The sequence below is a fragment of the Lissotriton helveticus genome, chromosome 12 (assembly GCF_964261635.1).
Source record: "Lissotriton helveticus chromosome 12, aLisHel1.1, whole genome shotgun sequence".
NCBI classification, from domain to species: Eukaryota; Metazoa; Chordata; class Amphibia; order Caudata; family Salamandridae; genus Lissotriton; species Lissotriton helveticus.
In genome coordinates this window covers 728540531-728554614 of record NC_136073.1, presented here as the reverse complement: position 1 = coordinate 728554614, position 14084 = coordinate 728540531, and the positions used below count along the sequence as shown (strand labels likewise).

The following is a 14084-nucleotide window of genomic DNA, read 5'->3' as shown; positions in this document are numbered from 1 at the left end:
TCGGCTGAAATACCAGTCAAAAGACATCTTAAATATTGCTCTAAGGTTTGATTAGTCCTTTCGGTTTGACCATCTGTCTAGGGATGGTACGCTGTAGCCAAGCGATGGTCAATCTCTAGAACGGCACACATGCCCTGCCAGAACTTGGACACAAATTGAGGGCCCCTATCAGAAATGATAACAGAGGGTAATCCATGTAGGCGTATTATTTGGTCTAAGAAAACCTGAACTAACTCTTTAGCAGAGGGTATCTTCTTTAGAGGAATGACATGAGCCATTTTGGATAGCATGTCTACCACTACAAAAATAGTGGTAAAGCCCTGACAGAGAGGAAGTTCAGTAATGCAATCCATACTAATGGAATGCCATGGTTCTGGTGGTATGGCTATAGTTTTTAACAGCCCTGTAGGTGCACAAATTATTGCTTTCTGTCTGGCACAGAGAGTACATGCCTGAACATACTTTCTGATATCTTGTGTAATGGTCTCCCACCAAAACCAACGTTGGCAAGTTTCAATAGTTTTGTTAATCCCTGGATGTCCTGCTAAGGAACTATTGTGACACCATTCCATTACTTTTAACTGTAAGGGTAGATGAGGGATATACAACTTGTTGTCATGATAATACAGACCCTCCTTAATAGTGTTTGACGAATCTTGTATCCATTGTGTGTCAGATATTTTCTCATATTGAGTTTGTAACCCATCTAGGAAGTCTTGTGGAGGATGTACTTCTGCTCCTAAGATCTTATGGGCAGGAATTATCAGATGAGGTTCTTCCTTCAACAGAGATGTGGAATACCCCAGACGTGAAAGCGCATCCGCTTTCCCATGTTGGGGTCCAGGGCGGTAAGTAATTACGAAATCGTATTCACTGAAAAAAGACACCCATCGCATTTGTCGAGGGGTGAGAGCTTGTGCAGATCTAAAAAATTGGAGGATTTTGTGATCGGAGTAGATGGTAACCGTATGAGGGGATCCCAACAGATAATGCCTCTATTCTTAAAATGCCAATTTAATGGCCAATAATTCCCTTTCACCAACTGTGTAATTTTGCTCTGCAGGCAACAAGGTTTTAGAAAAATAGGCTACAGGGTGTAGTTGTCCGGAATCTCTATCTCTTTGAGATAAGACCCCACCCACAGCATATTGGGATGCGTCTGTCTCTACAAAATATGGCAAGGCATTATCAGCATGTTTGATAATGGGAGCAGATGTAAACTTGTTCTTTAATGTACAAAAGGCTTGTTCAGCCTCCTCAGTCCAAACAAAGAACACCCCCTTCTTTAACAATCTGGTGATGGGAGTGATTGTCTCGGAGAAATTACTGATCAATCTGCGATAGAAATTCGCAAATCCGAGGAAGGACTGAACTTCTTTAACAGAGCTGGGACTAGGCCAGTGAATGAGGGCATCAATCTTTTGAGGGTCCATTTGAATGCCTTCAGGAGAGATAATGAATCCCAGAAAATCGATGTGAGTGGTATGAAATGTGCTTTTATCTAGTTTGGCAAATAACTGGTGTTCCTGCAGTTTGCTCAGTATTTTCTTAACATGGCTGACGTGTTCCTGTTCTGTTTGAGAATATATCAGAAAGTCATCTATATATACTATGACAAAAATATCCAAATATTCTCTAAAGATGTCGTTGACGAAGTACTGGAAGGCAGCAGGCGCATTGCATAAGCCGAAGGGCATTACGCAATACTCGTATAGCCCAAATTTTGTCCTGAATGCTGTCTTCCATTCATCCCCCTGTTTCACTCTGATGAGATGATATGCCCCTCTCAAATCTATTTTCGTAAAAATCTTAGCCCCTCTCACTTGGTCTAAGAGAACAGAAATGAGAGGGAGAGGATACTTGTTCTTAATAGTAGCTTTGTTCAGGGCACGGTAGTCCAGACAGGCTCTTAAACCCCCTTCCCGTTTGTCTATAAAAAACAAAGGCGAGGACACAGGGGAGGTTGAATTTCTACTGAATCCTTTTGTTAACATGTCATCCAGATATGTCTTTAAATATTCTGTTTCCGAGGGGGTGCGAGCATAAACTCTACTGCAAGGTAGTTCGGCCCCAGGTATCAAGTCTATCCTGCAATCATAACTGCGATGGGGTGGCAGTCTAGTTGCCTCTACTTCATTAAAGACAGACTGGAATTCTTCATATATGTCAGGGAGTGAAGCGGTGGCAGCACTTATCTGCCCGCACAATACAAAGGAGAAATGTCTTCTCGGGCTTCTCAATAACAATGTAACATACAATACTGGGACTTTAAGGTTACTGTTCGGGCACTCCAATCAATCTGAGGATTGTGGACTTGAAGCCACGGGACTCCGAGAATGGCCCCAAAATTTGGAGCATCAATAAGATCAAATCGGAATGCCCATTATCAAACACCAAGACCAATGGTGCTGTTTGATAAGATATCAGACCAGAGGTTAATTCTGAGCCGTCTACTGCTCTGATCGGCTCAGGATGGTCCTTGGCAAGGACAGGTAATCCTAACTTTCTTGCCAAGCAAATATCAAAAAAGTTTCCGGTGGCCCCCGAATCTAAAAGAAGGGACATAGTATGTCTCCCGGTAGCAGACCATGTCAAGATGAAATGCTTTACTACTCTTGGTACAGAGATCTTAGGTTTTGAGATCACAAGAGATTTCGTACTTGAAGAGTTGATCTCGCCCTTCTTCAAGCCCTCTAGTTTTCCTGATGCAGACACCCACTTGCTACTGTTCTTTTCGATACCGGAGGGTGGACGGGACATTCTTTAGCATAATGCCCCCCTTTCCCGCAGTATAAACACAGATTGTTTTTTCTGCGTTTGTCCTTCTCCTTTATAGACAGGGGTCCTCTTAACCCCCCTATTTGCATAGGTTCTGATGTATCCTTGTTTTCTTTTTTCTCGGATCGCATCATTACATATTTGGGAGCTACCAGACGAGTTTTTTCTCCCTTTCTCTCGTGTAAACGATGGTCCAGTTTGACCGTAAACTCGATAAAGGAGGAGCAGTCCTCTGGCGGGTTCACGATTTGAGATAAAAGGTCTTTTAGTTCATCGCAAAGCCCTTGATAGAATAATGATGTTCTTTTATCTTCGGGCCAGTGCGTTTCTGCCACTAACCTGTTAAAGCTAGTGATATATGTGAGGAGATCTTTGGACCCTTGTTTCAAATTGAGAAGAGCATTATCACTAGCCTGCATATATGTATGTCTTGCAAATAGACTCCGCATCTTCTCCTGAAATAGAGTGAAGTTATACAACAGGGGATCATTATTTTCCACCAACTGAACCGCCCATTCAGCGGCATTGCCTGCTAAATAAGATATAATAAATGTTACTTTGGCTGCATCGTCTGAAAAGGCAGAGGCTTTTACATAAAAACTGTAGTTGGCATTGATTCATGAAGATGCTGTACTTTGAGCTATCTCCTGAAAATCTCTCTGGCATGGCAAGGGGTACTGGGCTGGGAGTGTGTACTGTCACCTGTACAGGGAGGGGGTTTTCTGGGTTTTCTCTAGAACTGGAGCCTGAAAGTGAAGAGGTTAGTGAAAATCTGGCAGGTTGAATGTAATTCTTTCGGGCCTTAGGAAGGGTGCCTGTCTCTCTGACATGTGTTACCTCTTGGGCTTTCAACTGTATCACTTCCTCTTGTAATTTTTGATTTTCATGTCTTAACCTCCCTACTTCTGCCTGCAAACCCATTAACACTACTGATAATTTGTCTACCCTGGGAGTCTGTACGCCAGAGTGGAAATCTGGTTCCATACTGGCGCCTCCAGTATTCATCTTCGCTCAGGTGGATAAAGATTCGTGGGCTTGGCTTTCTGTCAGGTACAGTCGCCAGACTCAACAGGAGCGAAGATAAATACCCCTAACTTCCAAAAAGCAGCCCTCAGAATGGAAGGTGAAACTCACTCTGAGGTAATGCTCTCAAAAAGTATGGGGGAATTAAAACCAAGGAGTGTCCACCACTCTCCCCATATGAGGATGAATGAGGTCGAGGAGACGGGCAGCCAGGAGGAGCAGGTGCTGGAAAGAAAAATAGCAATCACAACACAATGCTTTATAAACTCTAATGACTATGATACATTGATATGTGTTCAGTACCGCTTCACACTCACCCGGTTTCTTCTGTAAGCATTCTCTATAGGGGTCTCTTCCACAAGACCGGAACAGGATCCTTAAGGATGTCTTGCACAGGGTAGGGGATGTCAGCAACACTGACTAAGGTCCTGGACTGAGACATTCATTCAACATTCATACAATGAGGACTATGGTGGATCGATAGAACAACAGAAATAGGGTTCAAACAATATGGCCTTGCGATAAGACTGAGAGGAAGGCAACCAGCCAAATAACAGGAATATCAGGACAAGGGATTGAGGTGTTCCGGCCGGCCCTTCCGACAGGGAAGAGCGGAGCAGACACACACTCGAGGTGTGCCGTCCGGCTCCACTGAGCCAATGAAGCGGAACAGCAACACACTCGAGGGAGGGGTAGGAAAACACAAGACCTGCTCGAAGAACGGTAACGGAGCAGAGCCACCGCTCTCACAATCACAACATGCAGCAAACAATTTGGGGATAGGGAAAATATCGCAGCGAGGGAGGGAAAGTATTGCAGTGAGGGAGAGTGCTGCCAAAGGAATACCGCTTGGACCACCAGGAAGGCTTCCGACTCCGAGGAGAGATGAGTCCATATCGGGCAAGCGGCACACCAAACGCTCAAACGAAGGAGACGCTGAACACCAAACGGGGAACAACGCGGAAGCACGGAAGGGGCTTGGTCACGGACCGGATCAGTAAGCCAAGCGTCAATATGCGTGAGAGGCGTCCTTTTAGAGGGTTGAGGGAGCGTGTAAAAAGTGTGCACCTCGTGATTGCGGCCCAGCCATGAACACAGTTCAATGCTTTCCTCTTTGCCCCTGAACCCTAACAGTGTATACCTTTGTTTTTGGCAAATATAACTATCTGATTGCGTACTAACTCATCGCGCAGGTTACCAAACCTACATGTGATAGCCAGTTTTTCAAAGCAGAGACATAGTATTCAATAGTCTAATACTTTTCTAGTTTACTCTGAAAACAAGCATACCTCATAACAGCTACACATACTGTGGGTGAAAAATGTTCAACCAAATCCAATGACGCAGATTTGAAAACATCCAAATCACCTGCATTTCTTTCATGTTTCTGAAGCTGGTTATAAATGCTCAAACCCTCGGGGCCCAGGCAGTACATTGCAATTCTTTTCTTCCTTTCAGGTGTACAAGTCCCACTACAATACTCCAATTAAGCTAAATTGAGGAAATACTCTTTTAATACACTCCATGCTACCTCAGGTTCACCAAAAATTATTAAGGACAAATAAGGTGTAAGGCAGAATTACCAGATGCTGGACTAGCTTCATTTGAAGAAAAGTTAACACTCCACATGCATGATTTGCAAAGAAAATTGTGGAACTATTCAAAGTTTGCATTTAAACTTGTATAGTTATTCAAAACTTACTATTTTTCAGGCTTCAGTTGCTGAAGGAAGTGCACAAAATGCACTCCAGTAGAAATTCTGCCTAGAGTGTGCAGAAAGTACTTCAACTCCTATTGCCTCTTTTATCCTACCTCCATACTTGTTTACACTTATTTTTTTCACAACAAAATGGCCGCACTTTGAGGTCATGCCCTTTAGTCCTCAAGCACTGATGAACGGGCAGACACTTTACTGACACTCTTTTCTTAACACGCCGTTGTTTGTGTCAGAGCGTGGCGTGTTTTGGCACATGCTCGTGGACTTGCAGTCTCCCCGCTTTCTTTGACGTGCAGCTGTTAAGCGTTCATGCTCTTGCGGTCTCACCAGCATGGCGTGTACACACACAGGAGTATTATTTGAAACATGCTTGTGGTCTACTGTCGCGGTATGTCCCCAGTGGTCTCTCCCAACTGCCGGAGCAGGTGACTGCCTCAAAACACTGGTCCTGTACCTCAATCTGAAAAAATTCCTTAGCTGCTCGGGCTTACATGTCAGTAGACTGGATTGCTTAACTGAAAATCTTGGAAATCGCCGAATCACTGACGTTCACCCGCTGGAACTTGACAGGAGGTAGAAAAAAACGTAACTACTCCTTAGTTGTAGAAGCAATTCTGTAGGTTCCTGAGGTTGTTCAGCTCGTCGCCAATTTCCGCAGTGATGAAGGACCACCAGGTAAGTTGTAGAAATCCTTTATTTGAACAACCTCGTAGGACTCCGGTATTACATGTACAAACAAGTACTTTCCCAGCTCCAACTCCAGCAACATTCCAACCCTTCACTTTAAGTACATGGAACATAACTAACATTCCATAATCCACGTACTGCATGACGCGCAACCCCATTACTACAGGGTCGTTTGCCACTAGTGTCCTAATGCCAGCCAACTATGTCTTTGCTAACTCTGCCAAGTACAAACCATTCCCCAGTTGATGCTCAGGGCAGAAAGTGTAAACATTCACAGGCTTCTGCGGGAGGTAGTGTTCGTCAAACAAGCAAAGTAAGCAACCACCCAGCTGATACAGTCACTCCAGTATCCAACCCAATGCTTATCTTTTAAATGAAAGAAAGTGATTTTGATCTTTCAGTTGTACTAAATACTACACAATATAATATTGTCTATATGAAAGTGTACCTAGGTGCAATGTGGCATTGTGGTGCCACACTTGCCCTAATACCGCTCTACTAATCTTTTCCAGGCTAGCACCCTAGTTGTTGCTCTCCCAAGCCATAAAATCCGTATACATCGTGCACAGATGCGGCGTTTTCTTGCTAACTTTCTAATGCACACTGAGTGTTCAATCTCACAGGAAAGACAATTGTGAATGTTTGACACAGAAAAAAGAATTACTATATATTACAAAGACCCGCTAGGGGTAAAATAGCTCATTGTCTACCTCCATTGTTTCTTACTTATATTTGGTGGGTATACAATAAATGAAAAGTTAAATGCACCAGGAAGTAGTTGCAATATCTCACCATTGTTTCTTTGGGAGGAGTTCCATTACATGTAAAATTGTTTCATCAATTCAGTCTGAGGAGAAAGCAAACGTTGTTTTCCCCCCAGGACTCTTAAGTAGTTGCAATTACCTCCTGGTGGATTGAAGCCTAGCTCCAGTTCCAAAGAAGGAGCATGGAAAATGAAGTTGACCGGAGGGTTCAGTATGATTATCAATTTAAGAGGAGTCAACAAATGGATTCTTAAAATTCTAGTCCGATGGAGACTCTACAAAGGATTATCCCCTTGTTTGAGAAGGAGCCTTCATAATTACGTTGGGTGTTATGGGTACCTACTTTGAGATTTCCTTTGCACAAAATCATCTGTGATTCCCGATATTTTGTTTACCAGAGAATCACCATTTGTAGTCATTGTCTTTAGGAATCAGACCTGCCCCAGTGGTATTGACCAATCTGATTGCTCTGTTGGAGGCTCTGTTATATTTGAAAATCTGGAATGAATTTCCTTACCTAGACGGTCCATCATCTGTTATTTTTGCATTTGTCGCCTTAAGTGGGAAAGGTATGCCAGACGTGGGTCCTGTACTCACTATGCCACCAGATTCAAGCTAGTGTTGGCTGATGAAGGGTGATACCCTGAAGCCAGTCCCAGGATGTTTATTTCTGGTCTGGCAGTTCGGGCTGGACTGTTCCTATGGGGAGCAGGATCAAGACTGATTTGCATATGGCTGGGTGCAAACTGGAATGCCATGGCAGGCAAAAAAATGATGGATTTAACCCGGATCTGTGACGGGGGTGGGGTGGGGCGGGGGAATGTTTGGCTTGGTTAGAATTCCATCGGTCATCTGTTCTTTTTGACTATGCTGCAGTGGCAGGCCTAGAGTCACGCTTCCACCTTGTTACTGTAGTGGTTCACAATAAAGTGCTGCAGACAAGTAGTGACACTAAACATACTAGCTCTGGGTACTTCTTGTTCCATATACAAGGGGCTTATAAGTAAGTTAAATGAGCCAGCAGATCAGACTAAAAGAGGTCTTTTCCTACATTCAAATTGCCAACCTTCTTCAGTGGTAGTTAAAAAACTGAATTTTTGAACAGAAGTTTACCACTTCATTTAGATCCTCATATGGCGGTTATGACCAGTGGCAACAAGAGGGGATGGAATGCAGCTCTGCAGGATATTTTAATACAGGGCTGCTGGACTTGCAAGGAAAGCCAGTGGATATCGAATTGAAGGTAACTGTCTGCAATTCTTTAAATAATGAGCTGCACTAAATCACTCCTAGAACATAAGCATGTTCTTGTTTGGGCATATATTTCAGTGACCATGGCCTTTGTAAACAGATGGGGGGGGGGGGAGATATGATCAAGAATTTTCGCCCAGGTAACAAATAAGTTGAGCACCTGGGCAGAACTTCATAAACTTTCCCTAAAAGCTATACACAGCAAGGAGCTGGACAGTCTTCCGTCAGACAGATTAGGCTGAATATTCATATCTTCCAAGTGTCCGTCTCTAACCTCAGAGTTAATTAGGGTCATATGTGAGAGATTTGGAAGACTGTTCCTAGAGTTTTTTTTAAATCTCTAGTGAGTCTTTCTAGTTCTCTTGCATCACAAGCGAACGCACAAAATTCCAGGATTTTCTCGTGTTTTCCTGCTGAAGAATCTTGAGTTGATAGACACTCTTTCTAAATCCTGGCCCCTTCAGCATCTTCTGCATGTTTTCCTGAGATTCCTCTCATCCCTCATCTTCTACTGAGAATTCAGGAGGGGAAGCTGATATGATCCTTTTCTTTCTTTCCAAATACACACAGCTTAGTTCCCTGCATTTCAATACATATCTCTGGCTGCGTGCCTTGTAAATTTGTAAATTATTTTCTATCTTTTCCTTTTAAGCCTTCAGGGCATCTTCTTTGTCAGTCTGGTGATTGAGAGGTTTGGGATACAGAGTAGAGGACTTGCAGCTCATTGTTCTCAAGCCATCCAGAGATCCAGACAGTCATCCGCGGTAAAGATCATATTCTAGACACTGGGGAAACTTTCTTAACTAGTGTTCTTCAAAATCTTTCTCTTATTGACTGACCTTTCCTCTGTTCTTCAGTTACTTTATGATGGATTCAAGAGCAGCTTGGCAGTTTCAATCGTTAAGGCTCAGTGGGCAGTAATAGGAGGATTTAGCGAGTCTTAGTGTGGTGAGGCTTTAGCTACCAGACTTCTAAAAGCTTTTCTATCTCTAGACGCGTAATGTGTCCATGCCGTTCTCTCTGGCCTTTACCTTTTCTTCAGAATGCTTCTTGTGAACATCTGGTTTCAGCAAAGTAGAAGTTCTTGACTATAAAAATAGTAGTTTTTTGTAGCAGTAACCTCATCTTGTAGAACTGGAGAACTGGGTGCTCTTCTGTGCAAACCTGATCCTGAATTTCGTCGTAAGGTTGTGCTCGTAGCTGATCAGGATCAATAGATTATTCTACCTGTGTTTTTCCTACTCCTTTTCACATAGAAATCCTTGTTAACTCTTTGGATGTCAGAAGAGTTATTTTGGTTTTGTTGGACAGATCAAGTTCCTTATGTAGGTGAGGGTTCACTGATAGAATAGCGATGACAAAAACATCTATGTTAAAAATATCGAAAAAAAAGATAGAATACAAAAATATTGACTCCCATACCTACACAGGTAATGCACAAAAATATTTAATCGAAAATATAGATGTAAAATATATAGCAATAAAATAAATATATAATAAATTCATATATATTAACTATATGAAATATTAATCTTAAATTTAACAAAACCAATTACATCTAATAAAATATAACACACGTAATTAAAAAAAGAAACACAAACAATTTATACTGATATATATATATATATATATATATGTGGAATAAACCTGTGTTCCAGTATTTGTAGGTTTGGACTCATTTTCCTGAGAGCGTATGTACGACTTTTGTGAAAGGATTTTGAAAATATATATATATATATATATATATATATATATATATATATATATATATATATATATATATAATAATTAGTAAACTATTATCTTTAATTTATTTAAAAAAATTAATTACAATTATATACAAATAATATATATATATATATATATATATCAATAATTTAAAATATAAATACAATTCTATAATAATTTAAAACATTAAACAATTAAAAAGTATTTAAACTTACATTTCCCAATACAATCAGTGCAACAGTAGGGAAAGTGTTGAATAGCGGAGGGGTACAAATTACTATTCCCACTCCAGTGAGACCAAAAGTAAGGAAAGTGTTGGATAGCGGAGTGGAAAAAATTACTATTCCCACTTCACTGAATGCAACAGTAGAATAACTGTTGGATAGCAGACGGTTAACTTTTTTTTATTCCCACTGCAGTGAATGCAACGGTAGAAAAGATGTTGGTTAGCAGAGGGGTAAAAATTACTATTCCCACACCAGTGAGTGTAACAGTAGAGAAAATGTTGGATAGCGGAGGTGTAAAAATTACTGTTTGAACTCCAGTGAGTGCAACAGTAGGGAAAGTGTTGGATAGCGGAGAGGTAAAAATTACTATTCCCACTCAAATAGGTGCAATAGTAGGGCATGTGTTGGATAGCAGAGGGGTGAAAATTAATATTCCCACTCCACTGAATGCAACAGTAGAACAACTGTTGGATAGAGGAGGGGTAGACATTTTTATTCTCACTCCATTGAATGCAACAGTAGGCAAAGTGTTGGCTAGCGGAGGGATAACAATTACTATTCCAACTCCAGTGAGTGCAACAGTAGGGCAAGTGTTGGATAGCTAAGCGAGAAAAAAATACTTTTCACACTCGGACAGTAAAATCAAAAATAAAAAACATAATAATGATAAAATAAACAATATTTAGAAATGAAAAATCAAATACATTAAATATATAAAAAGTTAAACTATTATAATACATATAAAACATCTACAAATAATATAAAATACATTCATAAAATAGCATTATTTTAAACTAAAACATAATTACAAACAATTAATACACAAAATGTATTTATTGTATTTCTTACCCTTTAACTCCACACCAATAACAAAACACTGCAACATTAAAATTAAGTATCCCCAAAATTAATATAATTAATAATCAATAAAAAAGAATAAACATGAATTAACTACACACACTATGATATCCACAACACACACCAAAATTAAACTCGAAAATAATAAAACACGATTAAAACTTATTTATACATTAAAAACCATTGCTATTCACAAATAATAATAAAGTAATTAAAATATATTTAATATCCACCCTTTACCCCTTTAAAAGTAAAAACAGCAGACAAAAACATTAAACAATTACCCAAAATACATTAACATTAATTAACAACTGTTAGAAATGGGGGTCTCAAGTTGGCAATGGTATACACCTTTGTCCAAACAGGGACCCTGGCTTCTAGTCGGGGAAAGGGGGATACACTCCTGAATAATCCCTGCTCACTCCCTTGGTAGCTTGGCACGAGCAGACAGTCTTATCTCAGAGGCAGTGTGTAAAGTATTTGTGAACACATACAGTAATACAGTGAAAACAGTACAAATGGACACCACACCAGTTTAGAAAAATAAAGAATCTTTATCTATTCTTAAACAAGACCAATACGACAAAAATCCACAATACAATTCTCAAATTAACCTGAAAAATTGTTTATTCACTTAAATCCAGCTTGTAGCAACAAATAACTCCACTTGGAGTTATAACGACGTCGTGGTCTGTGGAAATCCCAAAGCACGACACTGACCGTGAGGTGCGCGGCATCTGGCCCGGAGTCAAGCAGACCCCCAAAGAACAGTACCTTGGAATTGATGAAAACAAAAATAGTTCATGGCGTCGGGGAGGTGCGGCTTCATAGGCGCTGCATGGCGTCGGTTCCTTTGGACCCCAGGGGAGGTGCCTCCTCTGTTCCTTACTGCAGTGCAGGGGATGCGATATGACGGTTCCTTACTGCGTCGGACATATGACGTCACAATGGCACCGAAACCACTGTTCCTTACGATGGCGCGATGTTAATGGATTCGTGATCACCCACGTCGAGGATCGGCTCCGCAATGATGAAGTCAGCTTCGGAGTCGGGCCATTGGGCCTACGTTGCAAGACGGAGCTGCGCTCACGGCTTCGGTGCAGGTTACGGCGTCGCTCGCCGGCATCAGTGTTGCAATTTCCTTCTGTAGCAGCTAAAACAGCAGTTCTAGATGCAGGCGGACAGAAGGGGTGAAGTCTTTGTGTTCCTGAAACTTTAGAACAGGAGGAAGCTCAGTTTCAAGCCCTTGGAGATCTTTTCTTCAAGCAGGTGGCAAAGCAAAACAGCAAAGTCCCTTTTCTCTTTTCCTTGGCAGCAAACAGCCACTGCAGGCCAACCCCAGACAGCAAGCGGCACAGTGGCAGTATTCCACCTCCGCTTATCCTTCTCTTCTCCTTGGCAAAGGTTTCCTCTTGATTTCCCAGAAGTGATCTACAGTTCTGGGGTCTGTGTCCCCCTTTTTATACACACAAATCCTTTGTCTATGAAAGCAGTGTCTGTACCTAGTCCAAACCAGTTCTGTGCTCCTGGATGCAGCTTCCTGGCAGGAGGTGGAGACAGCATTGTGTGAAAGCAGACCTGGCCCAGGTACCTGAAAGGAAATCTCCCCCCCCCGTACTCTCTATTCTATGAGGGTTCAGGTCAGTGAAAGGAAATCTCCTCCCCTACTCTCTATTCAATGCAGGTCCTATTTAGCCCAGCCCTGACCCATCAGACTGCTGGAGCCATGACCCTCTCCAGCCTCCTGTCACTCAGAACCGAGACATGGAATACACAAACCTAGCAGAGGCATACTGGGTGGTTAGGCAAGAAAATACCTACTTTCTAAAAATGGTATTTTCAAACACAGAATGTAAAAATCACCCATACTAAAAGATGTATTTTAACACTGTGAGTTCAGGCATACTAAACTCGAATTTCTACCTTGTTCCCTGGGTCAGTTAGGATTATAAGATGTTATAATCAAACAGTCTGGCCTATGGGAACTGGTAGCCTTGCAATAGTGAAAAACAAAATTGGTTGTAATTCACTATCGGGACATGCCACACACATCATGGCATGTCCTAACTTTTACATACAATGCACCATGCCCTTGGGCCTACCTTAGGGGTGACTAATATGTGGAAAAAGGAAGGTTTAGGGACTGGCAAGTGGGTGCACTTGTCAAGTCGACATGGCAGTTCCAGACTGCACAAGGGCTCTGCAATGGGAGCCCTGAGCCATATTTTACAAGCTGCTTCTGTGGGGAGAACAATTGGCGCTGCACGCCCACCAGCAGCATTTGATTTACAGGCCCTGGGCACACATGGTGCGCTGTAATAGGGTCTGACAAGTAAATCAAATGACCAATCATGGAATCACTAATCCATTACATCATTTTACAATAGGGAGTACTTGCACTTTGGCACTGATCAGCAGTAGCAAGTGCTATATCAACAAAAACGGATGAGGCAACAGCAAAAAATGGAAGGGACACTCACGCCAATGGTGCCAAGACTAACAACAACTATATATGTATTAAATAAATACAAATTACTTCCCACCCTTTACTCCTATAAACACCAAAACACACACCTAAAATTAATTACACAATTACCATCATTAATTACCAATTAATTAAAATTAACATCCAATTATTAATTCATCAATTAAAAATAAATTACTCCCACCCTTAACACCTACAAACATAAAACACCTAAAAGTAATTACACAATTAATTACCTATTAATTAAAATTAACAGCCAATTAATAATTCATCAATGAAAAATAAATTACTTCCCACCCTTAACACCTATAAACACCACAACAAATTCCTAAAATTAATTACACAATTACCATAATTAATTAACAAAAATTAATTAACCAATTACTTAATAATACATTACTTCACACATTTAACACTATAACATCTCAATTAAACAAATATTAATAAATACAAAATAATAAATACATTTAATATAATAAATAACTTTGCACCCTATTGCCCTATAAACCCACAACCTGCTACGGAACTAAAACGCAAAATTCAAATTGAAAAAAGTTAATAACTAC

General features: G+C 41.0%; 1 protein-coding gene across 3 annotated transcripts in view; it reads left to right on the top strand.

Moving 5' to 3' along the window:
* POLR3C (RNA polymerase III subunit C) overlaps positions 1-14084 on the top strand; it is a 191249-nt gene that overhangs the window by 8303 nt on the left and 168862 nt on the right. The window contains exon 1 of one of the 3 annotated variants that reach the window (XM_078671275.1): positions 830-848. The exons of the other annotated variants lie outside the window; for them this stretch is intronic. The gene's annotated coding sequence lies outside the window, so the exon portion shown is untranslated. Of the gene's footprint in view, positions 1-829; positions 849-14084 lie in introns of those variants that run through there. 3 annotated transcript variants of the gene reach the window in all.